Source organism: Tachyglossus aculeatus, chromosome 3 (assembly GCF_015852505.1).
Source record: "Tachyglossus aculeatus isolate mTacAcu1 chromosome 3, mTacAcu1.pri, whole genome shotgun sequence".
NCBI lineage: Eukaryota > Metazoa > Chordata > Mammalia > Monotremata > Tachyglossidae > Tachyglossus > Tachyglossus aculeatus.
The window spans coordinates 108,131,406-108,148,256 of record NC_052068.1 but is presented as its reverse complement, the minus strand read 5'-3'; the positions used below and the strand labels follow the sequence as shown (position 1 = coordinate 108,148,256).

The following is a 16,851-nucleotide window of genomic DNA, read 5'->3' as shown; positions in this document are numbered from 1 at the left end:
ACTGGTGTCCCTGCCGGCTCCGAATGTCACACTATACCCCTCCATTGAACCTTTCATAGGGGAATAGGGGAATGGCCAAGCCCCGGTACGGGTTCAGGAGGTATGTAGGCGGGACTACAGGACCTCTTGCTCCCAGCCGAGGTGGCCATCGTGTATGTGCATGCCCACACCCGAGGAAGTGATTCCCCGAGTTTGGGCAATCGCCGAGCCGACAAGGCCTCTCGTTGGGCATCTCGGCATGCCCCCCTTGTATGTGTAGCTCCTGTTATGGCCCTGGACCCCACGTCTATGCCTGGCACTCTGTTGCCCTCCCTGATTACTGATAAGGAAAAAGCTGAGTGGCCTCGGTAATATGAGGCGCTGGAACGGGACGGAGTTTTTTGGGTCCCTGATGGATGCCCTATTTTGCCCGCTGCTGCACCGCGACCAGTTTGTCTGGGTCTTCTCCAGGAGACTCACTTTGGTGCAGATGCCTTGCCAGCCACGGTTCTCAGAGTTTGGTTTGCCCCAGGTATCCATCCTGTTGCCAAACGGGTTACAGCCAGTTGTGCTACTTCCCAGAGCTTCAGTGCTCACCCTGGTTTTCGGGTTCCCTTGCGGGGACGCCCTTGGGTCTATTCCCCTTTTGAGGGTTTGCAGGTTGCTTTTGTGACACTTCCAAGGGCTGGTCCGTTCCGATATTTTTTGGTTATTGTTGATTACCTGACTGGTTGGATTGAGGCTTTCCCTTCCTCCCGAGCAACTGCTCTTAAGGTGGTGAAATGTCTCTTGCGGGAAGTCATTCCCCAGTTTGAGCCACCTGCTGTTATTGATTCTGATCAGGGATCACATTTTACTGAGTCTGTTCTATCTGAAATTTATCGATCACTTGGAATTGAATGTTCTTTACATGCACCATACTATCGCCAGAGTTCAGGGAAAGTGGAACATGCCAATTGTGAGTTGAAGCACCTTTTGGTAAAACTTTGTATGGAAACTCATGTCAAGTGGCCGGAGGTCCTACCTCCTGCCCTTTAACGCCTAAGTTGTCACCCCCGGGCTCCTTTAAATGTATCACCTTATAAGATGCTGTTTGGTCATTCTCCGTATTGGGGAAATCTCTCAGATCCCCGACCTCCTCCAACCCTACAAGTGGGCGATGATGCCCTGTGAGCCTATGTTTTGTCTCTCCAGACAACTCTAGTTGAGCTTCAGGTTGCTGGAATTCTCCATCAGCGTACCCCTCTCACCGATCATCTGCATCCGTTCGTCGCTGGAGATTGGGTTTGGGTTAAGCGCATGGTCGGCAATGCTTTACTTAAGCCATTCTGGGAGGGGCCCTACCAGATTCTCTTGTCTTCCTTTTCTGCAGCTTGTGTTGCTGAGCGCCCCTCATGGATCCACAGCTCCCAGGTGAAGCCAGCCGTTTTTGACGCTTTGCCTCCCGATTGTACTCCCCCATTGGCTTCTGCTGACTCTCAGGATTCTGGGCCACCCGCTGTCCCAGCTTTATGGCTGTGTTGAACTTCTGCCGGTTGGGCCTCGGTCCTGTGAGATTTTGTCTGGTGGCTTATTTGTGTGTCTTGCTGCTGGCTAGTTTTTGTGTGTGCCTTTGGGAAGGACAGACTGCTTGATGTTGTTGCCCCCAGTGTCCCTCCTGAGGCTTTTGGGTTACCCTTTAGCTGCAGCATTTGGCCTTTGGGTTCTGTTCCTTCTTTGCTTTGGTGTGCTGTGTTTTTCAGCTCCTGATGGCCTGCCTCCGACGTGCTTCATCTACCAGGATGCTTCTGCAAACCCTGACCTTACCCCTGTCCAAGGCCGAGGTCATGGACATGTAGTGCCACCTGGACGCTGCATTTCGCTGAGGAGTGGGACTGTTGTGTGTGTAAAGCTATGTCAGATTTCTCTATCCTGTCCTATGCTTTAGGCGCCGGCTTTGCAGAAGACCTTTGTTATCCCGAGAAGGGTTGTATGTGATCCTCCCGGAGGCCGGAGGCCTCGGAAGGATCAAAGTGGGGATTGTTATCCACAGTGGACTTGACATGACTGTGCAAACTGAGAACAACATAAATATTACATGCTGTATGTATAACGACTCTATAATGCTACCTTCTCCTTCTCCCCGAGATGATATCTTTGCTTTAATACACGAATGTAGCAAGAGTAACAGTAACAGCACTGTTACCCAATACCAGCGCTCTAACTTTACTATTAGTGTGAACCCCACCACCACATTGTTTTGTTTTAACACCACCACCATAACTAATAGGACTTGGTGGGTAGAGTACATTAGGTTATTGACCAATATTACCCCCATTTCACAAAAATTAATTACCATTTTAGTATCTGGAAGTTGTCAGAATGTTACGTTTAACACCCAGAAAAACTGGCTTCATTTTAACATAACTTTTCCCTCCTGGAAACCTTGTAACAGGCAGAGGAGGTCATTGTTTGATACTCTCCTTGGAGGGGCAGGAACAGGTTTGGGTATAGTAAATTCAGTAGACCTTGAGACCCTGGCCAACAGACTGCACAGTGCTGGCCATGATGTCCCTCAGGATCTCACAATAAATGCTCAATGGTTACCCACAACAATCCTTCCCCAGCAACGTACCTTAAACTTCCAAGGACAATTTCTACAGTTGTTTAATGCTGCAACGTTAGCTTCTCTCAACATAGACACTGATTTTTCTAAGCTATTTAATTGGACACGGTGTTCATTGGAGAATATCTATAGCTTGGTACAAAAAGAATGTGTTCAAAGAACGCTATCGGCTGGAACCCCGGACATTTGGAGACAAATTCTTTCTCATTACATCCCTCAAGATAACTGGATATCCAATAGAATTGTAACACAATGTACTGAGGATATATGTACAGGGACAAGTACTCACTTAAAGGTTAGCTCTGTTATGATCATGTGTAATTATCATGTCATTCGTTTTGTCTTGTCTTCGTATTTCGTTTTGCCCCAATTGAATGGTGAATATTTAGACCAACGTAACAATCCTCGAAGGATGGTATGTGGAATAGCCACACAACAGATGGAACCCTGTTTGTTAAACCATTCCTCTAACTTATGTACATTAACTCCCTACCTGCAAACTAACTTCTCTATGTTATATGAGATATCCCCTCAACATATATGCATTGCCTCTAGTAATAGTACTGACATGGAATCTGTCAAGAAGGCTTCCCATTTCTCCGGTGTCCTATGAAATATTAGTTTTCTTCACTGGCAGGGTGATGATTTTTACTTTGCCCCTGTACAGGTGAATGATGTATTAGTTTTCTTCACTGGCAGGGTGATGATTTTTACTTTGCCCCTGTACAGGTGAATGATGTATTAGTTTTCTTTACTGGCAGGGTGATGATTTTTACTTTGCCCCTGTACAGGTGAATGATGTATTAGTTTTCTTCACTGGCAGGGTGATGATCTTTACTTTGCCCCTGTACAGGTGAATGATGTAAACCTCACTTGGATCCCAAAACCCCTCCCATTAGCCATTACCTCTGTATCTATCGAACCCCTAGTAGGCATCCTGAATACGTCACAGTTACTGCATCGATTGCTTATTAAAAATCAAAGAGCTCTTAATGAACATCGCATACAAACTTATAGTTGCTCGAAAACTGATAGACGTATCTCATGTAATAATAACAGACACAAATCATCATTGGTGTGATTTCTTCTTCAAATCAGTGACTGCGCAGAAGTATTTTAATGCTCTGGCTAACCCTTTGCTAATATTTGCCTGCATTTTAATTATTTTATGTTTATGCAATTGTTATATGCTTTGTAGGATTAAAATGTCGTATACTAACTTTAATCCCAAGTTGTTAATGGCCTATACTGTTAATGTATGATGTTAATGTTAATGTTAATGTACTGTTAATGTTAATGATGGGTAAATTTAGAAACTCTTGCACATTAAATATAGGCTTCGATTTGGCAACGGCTAGACCGACCTGTCTGCTGGGTGACTTCGACTGGGCTTGACAGATAACCAATTGCAAAACAAAGGAGAAGAAAAATAACTTATCTCTGTACTCTGGAAACGGGACATTTCCCACAGTACAGAAACATCTTTAATAAAAACATCTTCCCAAGGTGACCTGGCCAGTCACCCGGGAACCTGTGCAATTGGCAAAATACCTTCTTGGTTTGCAAAGGCTCGTACGTTGGAGCTAACTCGGAATCTCACTCACGGAGAGGATGCTCTGCCTGGGACCCTCCCATTCGGGACCCTGAAAGCCGAATCCAGGATTCCCCAGCATGAAACTTCAGGAGTTGGTGTTCCCCCGAATTGGTGATGCAACCCCTTTTTGTTCGTGTGTGTTTGTTTTAACCCTTTTTTGTATTTGTTTGTTTTCGTCTTTCGTATTCCATTCCTTCTATTAAAATTGTTCTTCTATTAAAATTGTAACGATACACCTATATTGCTATGTATCTGCGCTTCTTTCTCTGAAAAAAGGGGATTTGTAGTCGCGGGTCTGAACCTTATTCGTTGGTTAACTGAAGAAATATTTCGTTAACCGAACACAGCACTATATTGGTGACTCACATTTGTTGCTTTGTTATTCCCTCTGGATCTGTTACTTTTGTATTTCATTCTGGACAATAAGCTCATTGTGGACAGGGAAATCATTTACCAACTCTGTTATATTGTACTCCCTAAATCCTTAATACAGTGTTCTATACACAGTAAGCATTCAATAAATATACTTAAATGTTGCTACTCGATACTTGCTTCTTACTAGTGATTTATCCTTCTGCTTTTTGTAGTGTTTTGCTTTCATCCCTAAGTGTATTTCCTTGAACTGTTCCAATCCATGTTTTTTTCCTACTGACTCACTTTATCAATTTATGAAGGTTTTAATTTAACAAATGTGTTCTCTATCCCTACAGGCCATCCATGAAGTTTTATTGTACTTCCCATGCACTTAGTACAGTGATCTGCACACACTAAGTGCTCAATAAATACGATTGAATGAATGAATTGATGAAGGAGGACTTAATGGACAATGACATTTAGAGAGCATGGTAGGGTGTCAGTATAGGGAGAAGTGAGAAACAAGCCAAGGTGAGAGATAAGTAGAAAGGGTTCATTCATTCATTCAATCTTATTTTTTGAGCACTTACTGTGTGCAAAGCACTGTGCTAAGTGCTTGGGAGAGTACAATGCAACAACAAGCAGGGAACAACATTCCCTGCCCATATCGAAAGGGTTTGGTGGTGAAAAGCAAGAGCAAGAGGGTATCTGTGGAAGGGTGGCTAAATATGTTGATCATTTGCCCCTCTGATCAACAGAAGACTTGAAGTCATTTTTGAAGAGGCTTTAAGCTCTTTGTAGCCAGGGAATGTGTCTGCCAACTCTGTTGTATTGTTCTCTCCTATACGCTTAATAAAGTGTTCTGCACTTAGTAAGTGTTCAATAAATACCGTTGATGACAGTGATGGTGATGAGGTCAATAAGTGGGTTGAGGGAGAGGGCGAATACAGGACAGCAAAACCCCCGGGGAGAGAGTTAACAAATGAGAAGTAGAGGGGAATGCCTTCTGAAGAAGGTTCTGAAGAGGCAAATTGGAAAAATGGGAAAACCACTGGAGAAAATTGAGTTGTTCAAGCCCCTAACAGGGAAGGGAGTTAGGAAAAGGCAAAAGATCAAACTTGTTCAGGCAGTGAAAGAATTCAAGGAAGATGTAAATGAAGAAAAGGATGCATATAACTGTTGCTGAGCTACACAACCCGAATCTTTTGTCATTACAGAGTCAACATCTCTATTAACACCCTGTGCACTTGCCTATGGAGTGGAGTTCATGGCAGTTACAATATTATAAAATTTGTTTTTCTAGGGCTTTCTCAAAACAAGGAGGTGCAGAAAGTGTGTTTTCTTGTATTTTTGCTCTTGTATACAGCCATTGTTCTGGGAAATCTTCTCATTGTAGTAACTGTTAATGTCAGTATGAATCTTGGTTCACCCATGTATTATTTCCTCAGCTATCTATCCTTTGTGGAGACCTGTTACTCCTCTACAACTGCCCCGAACTAATTCTAGACTTAGGCATTGAAAATATAGAGATTTCCCTGAATGACTGCATGACTCGGGTATTCTTCATTCATTTCTTTGGCGGGACCAAGATTTTCCTTCTCACCATGATGGCCTATGATCGCTATGTTGCCATCTGTATGCCCCTGCATTAAACCTCTTTTGAGAGCCGATGTGTGTGTGGCCTCCTGGTTGGGATGGCCTGGATGGGTGGCTTCTTGAATTCGATGGCTCAAATTATCCTCGTATTCCGTTTACATTTCTGTGGACGCAATGTGATTGACCACTATTTCTGTGACCTTCTCCCTCTGCTGAAACTTGCCTGCAAGGACACTTTTGTCATTGACTTGCTTATTCTGACTAATGGTGGGATGCTGTCTGGGGTCAGCTTCCTGGTATTGGTTGTTTCATATGTTATTATCTTACTCCACTTAAGACACGAGGTTCTAGAGGAAATCGCAGGGACTCTCGACCTATGGCTCCCATATCACAGTGGTGATCTTGTTTTTGGACCTTGCATCTTCATCTACATGCGGCTCCTCACCACATTTTCCATCGACAAAATGGTGGCAGTGTTCTACACTGTCATCACCCCCGCGTTTAACCCTATCATTTACTCTTTGAAAAATGCCAAAATAAAAAATGCTTTGAGGAGACTATGGGTCATAAAGATGAAAGGAGGAGAAAATGAAAGACAATATGGGAAGAAGACTGGTTATGTGTGATTACACATCTGAGGGCAAAGGAATTTTATGGGCTGCATGTGTGGTTAAGGGAGAGATAGTATGCATATGAGCGAATGAGTATGAGAGCATATGTGTGTTTGTATGTATGTATGTGTGTGAGACAGACAGTGAGAGAGAGAGAATGTGTACTTCTCTTCCTTCCTTCCACTTTCTCAGCCTCTTCTTCACCCTTTCTTACTTCCTCTACTCTTCAGTTTTCCCTTTTCCTTTCCATCTCTTTCTACATTTCCTTTATCATCTCTCTCCCTCTCTCTCTTACTTTTTCTCTCCTTTCCTTTCTCTATTCCTCACCCCCTTTCTTTTAGTTTCCCCTTCTCCATTTCTCTCTCCCTCTCTTAATCTTGGATCATTATGCCTTCCCCCATCGAAACCTTGCCTACCAATTCCCTACTTGCAAGACGTTTTTAAAGGCAGTTCTATTCACCAATATCATTTCTTTTCACTGTTTTAAGAAAAATTCATTAGGCTGCTAAGAGTTTTTGATGGATTTGATAGGATGGCAGCATTTGTACTGAATCTTTTCCCTTTGAGCACTTGATATTCACCACAGGCCCAGCCCTCAGCCTCACATCAGCTATGCATGTATCTGCAATTTAGTTATTCATATTAATGTTTGTCTCCTCCCCTAGACTGTACACTCGTTGTAGGCAGGGAACATGACTACCTACTCTGTTGAGGTTTACTCTCCCAAGCATTTAATGAAGTGCTATGCACACAACGCTAAATAAATGCCATTAATTGATTGGTCTGCTGTAAAAAAGATTAATTTAATAGGGAAGGAATTCAGATTTCTTGAAAGCCAAAGTGGGATAGAGTCTCGCCTCCTAGAGGTAACACTGGAAAAGTGAGGAAGGGCTATGGAGACATAAGGAGACCGAGGGACCTACAGAGAAGAGGTGGTGGGTGGTGAGAAGAGGTGGAGAGAGGCAAAGAGTTTAGTGACAAGGAAAGGGAGGTTTATTGAATATCAGCCTGGCGCAGCCGGTGGCTCCCAATGACCCTGATGTCAGATTTAAGTTATCCTGAAACTCCACATGACCAGAGGACTCCACTCATCCACCATGAAGAGCCAGTTGTTGCATAGTGACCGTCTCTGTAGGTTGCCTACTTGCACCTCCCAAGCGCTTAATGCAGTGCTCTGCACACAGTAAGTGCTTAATAAATGTGATTGAATGAATTAAGGGGCCATCTAGAGCCTTCTATAGGGGACAGTTCCAAGTGATCCTTTTCTAGCCAGAGCTTTTCTTGCTCCAGGATCTCAAATCTTTCCTGCATTCTTTGCTGGACAAGCTCTTCTTTTCCAGGATTACAGGCTCTCCTGAAAGAAGAGGAGAGGATGGTTTAAGATTGTGGTGACCATTTCTGGGACACTTTGAAGACACTAAATATCATGGAGGGTCTTTCCCCAGAGCAAAAAAAAAAAAAGATAAATCAATTTGTCTTCGGAAATAAGCGAGCTACAATTCCCAAGCCTCGGGTTAAAATCAAATCGATGTACAAAACTGGCTGTACACAGTGAAGCACTGTAACTATGCTTTGCATACAGTATGCGTTCAATGAATACAACTGATTGCTCATGGAGTCCCCTCAGATGCAGATGCAGGATCCAAGACGTTCCCCCCATATCCTTCAACCTGCACTGGGAGTTTGGATCTTCACTCATCTAGAATCCTCGTTCCCATGGTGGAAGTCTGTACTGTGTTCCTACTTTCTCCCTTGATGCCTCTTTCTTAATCTTGAGTTTTCTCGATTGTGATCTATTGAGGACAGGGAATGGGTGTTTAACTTCTAAGGTACTATCCCTATTTCTTAGAACACTGCTTCACACTCAGGAAGTGCTCGATAATACCAATCATTGATTGACTGGGTTAGAAAATTCCCTACGATGATGTTATGATTTTGTCATCACTGCAGAGCTACACTGGAAGATAAAAGTACCAGAGATTTTCCCTGAGACTGACATTGAGAAATTCATTCAATACTCCTGAGTTTATGAGAGATAGGGTGGCACAGATAAATAAGATCCACAGATAATCCACAAATAATCTCAAACTACGCTTTATATGAAACAGTTTCAACCCCTTCTCCTATTAATCATTTTAACGGGAGCTCCTAATAAAAGCAAAAATGGCTGTTTCACCTCCCTTTCTCTTTTCTTCTCATTTTTAGATTAGGGTTAGTCAGCTTCTAAATGACCACATTTAATATTGTTTGTAACTTCTCCTAGGTCAAATTATTCCTATTGGAACCAAATACTCTTGCGAGTTCAATTCCCAGCTTTAAGACATTTTGGGAAGTCACTTTAGGGTATCGCTTATGTATACTATGTTAGGGTCAGAGAAGGGGAAAGTTTTCCAAGGACCAGATTAGATGATGTATTTAGAGGCTCTGGGAGACTGAGGGTGTAGTATTTCGACTAGGAACACTCTGGAACCAATTTCCCTGTGTTCTAGTGAATCAGCTCCTGCTAACCAGAGTTGGTCTGAGCGTGGCTCCTGTTTGCACCACTTGGAGATTGGTCTAATAGCTCTAGCAATCATTCCTGAAGACCCTGGGCTTTTTTTGTAGTACAAAATCCACCTGAAGTCAAATTTTTGCCCTAAATCCAATCTCTTCGCCCTAAGCACCCAGTCCAGGCAGATTATTAGAAGAAGTGGATCAAATCATATAGTGGCCAAGAAACCTTTGATATCTTCACAGCTGAGTTTTCTTAATAACAGCAAGAATATCAACAAAATGTGATTGTTCTCTTTTGTCCTAGTAAAAAGTAAAAATAAAATAAAATCACATTGTCTATACGACTATAATTGTTATACTGAAGTTGGATTTTCCTTTTTTAGTTAAATTTGTAATTGGGGAGTGGTGGAAAATTTGATATTTGACATTGATAATAATAATGATATAGTATTTGTTAAGCACTTACTATTTGTCAAGCACTGTTCAAAGCGCTGGATATTTTCTTTTGTTCAGGATTAAAAACATGAAAATCAAATCCTGATTCTGGTTGTCTTCTTTACACTATTCTTTATATTTCAGTAGCAAATGTTTTTAAGATCCATTCGTTACTTGAGTAACTCACAAACCATAGATAGATTACATGGAGTCACAGGAAAAGATTACAAAGGGCAACTTAAATTGTGAAAGTATAAACAAAATTACTCATAGAACATTCATATAAAATGCCTGCTAAATTATTGATCAAAGATTATTATATAGAGATTAAAGAAAAGTTTATTTGATTTTTGAAAAATTGAATGGTTTATGGTAATAATACTGTCATTGCTGTAGTTTTACTCTTTTTAATTATGCTAGATGATTTTCTCTGACATCATCTTTTTCTCATGGAGCTAGTGGTTGGTAGGTAGCTGTGCAAATTCACCCTGATATGTCATAATTCAGCAGTGAACATTTTAAATTAAACCAATCACCACATCTTTATTATGCACTTTCATATTTATGGTATAAAATTATGAGCTATGCCTTTGATTGAAAAGGAATAATTTGATGTCAATTACCAGAAAATAGAAACGTTAAAGATTTTTTTGATGGTATTTGTTAGGTGCTTACTGTGTGCCAGGCACTATACTAAGCGCTGGGGTAGATACAAACTAATCAGATTGGATGTAGTCCATGTGCCACATAGAACTCACAGTCTTAATCCCCACTACACAGATGACGTAACTGAGGCCCAGAGAATTGAAATGACTTGCCCAAGGTCACACAGCAGGCAAGTGGTGGAGCCAAGATCAGAATCCAGGTCTTTCTGACCCCCAGACATGTGCTCTATTCACCGGGCCTTGCCCCTGATTAGATTCCACCTTGATGGCAGTGAAAGAAAAAGCTGAGGAACAAAGGAGTGTAGAATAAAGTTATTTTAGTAACATTTTCAAATGCAGTGGGGTAAATCAAAGAAACTCTCTGCCCTTAGCAATTGCACACAGCCCTGTCGATTCTATCTTCTTCCAATTCCTGAAGGCTTGGTTTTTCTCTGATTGAAAAATTATCATTGTTATGGTGGAAAATACAATCCAGGCATGGAGGCTGGGAAATCTCTCCTGTGGTTATTGTGTGTTTTCTGTCCACTAACCTTCGCCAACAAGGTTTCAGTCATGCCTAGAAGGGGTTGGTGCATCGAAGCATTCATTCTACAAGTTGGATTCAGAACCGTATTTGTTAGAAACAATCCAACAGAGAGAGGTATGGTTCTCTTACGGCAGTGGCCATTCTGTGGCTCTAGGAAATACATTATCTGATTTGAAAGATCTTTTGAATGGTGCTGGAACATTCTGTAGAAGCTTAACAAGGAATGGGAAATCTGACAGCCTCCTCAAATTGACAATAGAGAGAAGATTATAATACACCGTTGACTTTTGCTTTTTAAATCTAGTTGAACCCTGGTTCTCTCCTCTCTCCCATTTTTATAAATGGATGTTAACCAATTAATATCATATGTGTAGATGACACCTTTTTATTTTTTATATCTGTGAAAGAGACTTCATTTTGGCTGAATTTGTCAAATCTACAGGGTGAAAAGATCTAGGGAAATGACAGGTGAAAAGAATTGTATGTAAACGGTGTAATAACTGTGGTATTTGTTAAGTGCTCACTATGTTCCAAGCATCACACTGCAGCACTGGGGTAGATACAAGAAAATCAGGTCCCACAAGGGGCTCACAATCTAAGTAGCAGCAAGAATAGACATTGAATCCCCATTCTGCAGATGAGGGACCGGAGGCACAGATAATTTAAATGACTTGCCCAAGGTCACAGAGCAGGTGAGTGGCACAGCCAGTAGCGTGGCTCAGTGGAAAGAGCACGGGATTTGGAATCAGAGTTCATGGGTTCGAATCCCGGCTAGGCCAATTGTCAGCTGTGTGACTTTGGGCAAGTCACTTATCTTCTCTGTGCCTCAGTTACCTCATCTGTAAAATGGGGATTAAGATTGTGAGCCCCCCGTAGGACAACCTGATCACCTTGTAACCTCCCCAGCGCTTAGAACAGTGCTTTGCACATAGAAAGTGCTTAATATATGCCATCATTAATCCAGGTCCTCTGACTCCCAGGCCAGTGCTCTTTGAATTAGGCCATGCTGCTTCTTTGGAGAAAGTTCTGTAAGGGCCAGGTCTGGGCTTCAGTGGCTATCAGGACCAACATGGTTATTGTATGTACTCTTAAACTGGAAATGGAGGGGACTTAGTCCTTAAATGTTTTTGACATTCTGTAATCAATCAATCCCCCTCTCAGTCTACCAATCTCGACTACTGGAGGGAGAGTCAAGCAGAGTCTTGTCCATTCCATTCCATCCCATTCCATTCCATTCCTAGCTTGGGCAGTGGCTAGCGAGTGGAAGGCAATCTGCTACAAGTCAAAACTCACCTGTGCTGGGCAGCAGTAGCATGGGGGAGAGTCAAGGGCAGAGACTCAAATTTACTGCATGGAAGAGGGCGAAAGTAAACCACTTCTGTATTTTTACCAAGAAACCTCTATGGCTATAGTACCAGAAAGATTGCAGACAGAGGTGGGGCATTCTGGGAGAGATGTGCCCATGGCATCTCTTTGGATCAGAAACGACTCAACAGCATAAAACAAGATAAGACATTCAATCAATAAATGATATTTATTGTGTGTAAACCGTGTGCAGAGCGCTGTATTAAACCCTTGGAAGGATACAGTATAAGAGATGTTTGTAGACACGTTCCCTGTAACAAAAACAACTTGTGAAAAACCTAAGGGTTGGAATGCGCTTTGGGGAGTAGATCGGGGTGTGTTTGCATGATCAACAAACTGTAAGCTCGTTGTGGGCAGGGAATGTATCTGCTATATTGTTATATTGCACTTTCCCAAGTACTTTGTCAGTGCTCCGTGCAGAGTAAGTGCTCAATAAATGACTGATTGATTGACGTAAATATCCTTATTTCTCCTGTCTGTAATCTATTTTAGTGTCTATTCCCCCTATAGCAGATAGACCCCTTTAAAAATATGTTTAAATGCTATTTGCTAAGTGCTTGTCGACCACGAGTAGACACCGTAACCAGGAAGAGGATCCAAGGGGGTAGGTCCCATTCATTCATTCATTGAGTCATATTTATTGAGCTCTTACTGTGTGCAGAGCACTGTACTAAGCGCCTAGCACTGTGCTAAGCACTTAGTACTGTACTAAGTGCTTAGTATCACCCAGCACGGGCAAAAAAACTCGTTTGAGCCGGGGCTGGGAACAAAAAGGCTCAGCACTGTACTATGCACTGGGGTTAATACAAACTAATCAGATTGGACACACTCCATTTCCCACAAGGAGCTCAAAGTCTTAATCCCCATTTCACAGAAGATGTAACTGAGGCATAGAGACGTGAATTGACTTATCAAGGTCAAACACGCTCTAACCATTCCTTTCCAAACTCCTTGAATGAGTCGTCTACACCCGCTGCCTTGAATTCCTCAATGCCAACTCTCTCCTTGACCCCCTCCAATCTGGCTTCCATCCGCTACATTCCACGGAAACTGTCCTCTCAAAGGTCACCAATGACCTCCTCCTTGCCAGATCCAACGGTTCCTACTCTATCCTAATCCTCCTCGATCTCTCAGCTGCCTTCGACACTGTAGACCACCCCCTTCTCCTCAACATGCTATACAATCTTGGCTTCACAGACTCTGTCCTCTCCTGGTTCTCCTCTTATCTCTCCAGCCGTTCATTCTCAGTCTCTTTTGCGAGCTCCTCCTGCCCCTCCCCATCCCCTTATTGTAGGGGTTCCTCTAGGGTCAGTTCTTTGTCCCCTTCTGTTCTCTATCTACACTCACTCCCTTGGTGAACTCATTCACTCCCATGACTTCAACTATCATCTCTATGCTGATGACACCCAAATCTACATCTCTGCCCCTGCTCTCTCTCACTCCCTCCAGGCTTCTATCTCCTCCTGCCTTCAGGACATCTCCATCTGGATGTCTGCAAGCCATCTAAAACTCAACATGTCCAAGACTGAACTCTTTATCTTCCCTCCCAAACCCTGCCTTCTCCCTGACTTTCCCATCACTGTTGACGGCACTACCCTACAATCCTTCCCATCTCACAAGCCCGCAACCTTGGTGTCATCCCCGACTCTGCTCTCTCGTTCACCCCTCACATCCAATCCGTCAACAAAGCCTACCCGTCTCACTTCCGCAACATCCCCAAGATTTACAATTATAATATATTATTACCATTGTTTATCATTATATTAAATATATACTTCATGCTGCTGTGAGGATTGTCTTTGTGCAGAAACGCTCTGGGCATGTTACTCCCCTTCTCAAAAATCTCCAGTGGCTACCTATCAACCTATGCATCAGGCAAAATCTCCTCACCCTCGGCTTTAAGGCTCTCCATCACCTCGCCCCCTCCTACCTCACCTCCCTTCTCTACTTCTACAGCCCAGCCTGCGCCCTCTGCTCCTGTGCTGCTAATCTCCTCACTGTGCCTCGTTCTAGCCTGTGCCACCATTTACCACCGGCCCACGTCCTCCCCCTGGCCTGGAATGCCCTCCCTCTGCACATCCGCCAAGCTAGCTCTTTTCCTACCTTCAAAGCCCTATTGAGAGCTCACCTCCTCCAGAAGGCCTTCCCAGACTGAGTCCCCTCCTTCCTCTCTCCCCTCCCCCTCCCCATCCCCCCGCCTTACCTCTTTCCCCTCCCCACAGCATCTGTATATATGTATATATGTTTGTACGTATTTATTACTCTATTTATTTTACTTTAACATATTTACTATTCTATTTATTTTATTTTGTTAATATGTTTTGTTTTGTTGTCTGTCTCCCCTTTCTAGACAGTGAGCCCGCTTTTGGGTAGGGACCATCTCTATATGTTGTGAACCTGTACTTCCCAAGCGTTTAGTATAGTGCTCTGCACACAGTAAGCGCTCAATAAATATGATTGAATGAATGAATGAACAACAGACAAGTGGTAGAATGGGGAATAGAACCCAGATCCTTCTGTAAGATCTGCTTAGACTGTAAGCTCTCTCTAGACTGAAAGCTCACTGTGGCCAGGGACTGTCTACCAATTCTATTCTATTATAGTCTCCCAAGCACTTATTACAGTGCTCTATCCACAGTAAGAGATCAATAAACGTCATTGATTGATCGATTGATTCCCATTATCCACTAGGTCCTGGTGCTTCTCTTGTGGGCAGCAATCATGTCTACCAATTCACTTGTATTGTGTTCACTGTTACTGTACCCTCATGAGTGTTTAGTACAGTGCTCTGCAAATAGTAAGTGATCAGCAAATACCATTGATTAATTGTTGTTCATACCCTCCTTCTGTCCAACTCCCATGCCGGAGCTCCAAGAGGATGGATCATAGGGCATAGAATCAGAGAAAACATTCCAGAGACTATGGAGAACTCTTCACATCAGAGGAATTCCCATGGAGAATATTTTTGGAAAAAAATGCATTTTGACTGAATTTACTCCCTCTATAGTTATTTCTTATTGGGTTTTGTTGCAAATGCATTTCCCCTCTGCTCAACCCAACTAAAGTGAACATATGGAGAAGAGAAACATTGTGACAGAATTTATTTTTGGGAATTTCGCAGAACCAGGTGTTACAGAGAATTGGGTTTGCCCTCTTTGCCCTCTTCTACACGGTATCATTGTTAGGAAATCGCTTCATAATGATAAACATCAACACCAGCCCCCGCCTCGTCTCGCCTCCCCCATGTACTTCTTCCTCAGCTACCCCTCCTTTCTCGACGTCTGCTATTCTACCACCACCATCACAACGATGATGACCAACCTATTTGCTGAGAATAAAACCATCTCCTTCAGCACCTGTATAACCCAGCTGTTCGCCGTGCACTTCTTTGGTTGCACGGACATCTTCCTCCTCACAGTGATATCCTACAACCGTTGAGTGGCCATCTGTAGACCCTTGCACTACCCGAATGCTCTGCACACAGTAACCTGGGACAAATCACTTCACTTCACTGTGCCTCAGTTGCCTCATTTGTAAATGGGGCTCGAGACTGTGAGCCCCATATGGGAAAGGGCCTGTGCTCAACCTAATTAGATAATATCTATCACAGCCCTTAAAACAGTGCTTGACACATAGTAAGCACTTAACAAACACTGTCATCATCATTATTATTGTTACTAAGTGCTTGGGAGAGTACAGTACAACAGAGTTGGTAGACATGTTCCCTGTCCACAACGAGTTTACAGTTTAGAGGTGAGTTTGGATGTAATTGGTAGATTATGTTGGTAGAATCTAAGAGGACCTTCTCTGTAGGCATTTTGGTGACAGAAACATAATTGGGACTTAGTGTTGACTATGAGGACCAATTTAAAGACTATATGAAGCCAAATTCAATGTTTTCTTGTGAAACGGCAGAATTTGTATCTCTGGTGGGTGAAAACAAGCTTGCTGTGGGCAAGGTATGTGACTACCGACTCTGTTATATTGTACTCTCCCAAGCACTTAGAATAGTGTTCGGCACTCAGTAAGCGCTCAATGAATATAATTGATAGAGCATGAGGTAAGAATTATTGTTTTATGAATGACCATCCTGCCATCCTGTCAGTCAATAAGTCAATCAATTAATGGTATTAACTGAGTGCTTACTGTGTTCAAAGCACACAGCACAAGTTAGGGCAGAAGAGCCTGGGAGAGACTTAGAAGCTGGGAGGTGGGATTAGATTGGGGAAGCTGGCAGAATGAGAAATCTTACTGGTTCAGTCTTTCACTTATTCTCTGCCTCTTCTATCCCTGACTCTCTCTGGCCTCCTTTCCCACCATCCAGTGTGTTACTGTCCCTGCCACACAAATCCTTCTCCCCACCCTACCTATCTCTTGAATTTCTGAAACCCTTGAAGTGGTTTATGGTTATTTCCATCATTTCTCAAAACCATGTAAATTGTCCTTATGAGTGATGACAAACATTACGATGTTTGTCCTGTTGTAGCATCTGTGTGCCGCGATAGCAGAAACACTTTCCATTTCTGCAGTTTCTTGCCTGGTAATTTTGGGGTGGGAGCAGAGTAGAGCTAGGTGGGGGGGCCAACGGGGCCCTTGGCTTGTGTGCAAGGAGAAAGTAGCCCTAGAAG

At 42.9% G+C, this 16,851-nt stretch overlaps 1 pseudogene; it reads left to right on the top strand.

Annotated features, from left to right (window-relative positions):
- The first annotated feature begins 71 nt into the window (after positions 1-71).
- Positions 72-15,661, top strand: LOC119925387 (annotated as a pseudogene).
- Positions 15,662-16,851: the final 1,190 nt, after the last annotated feature.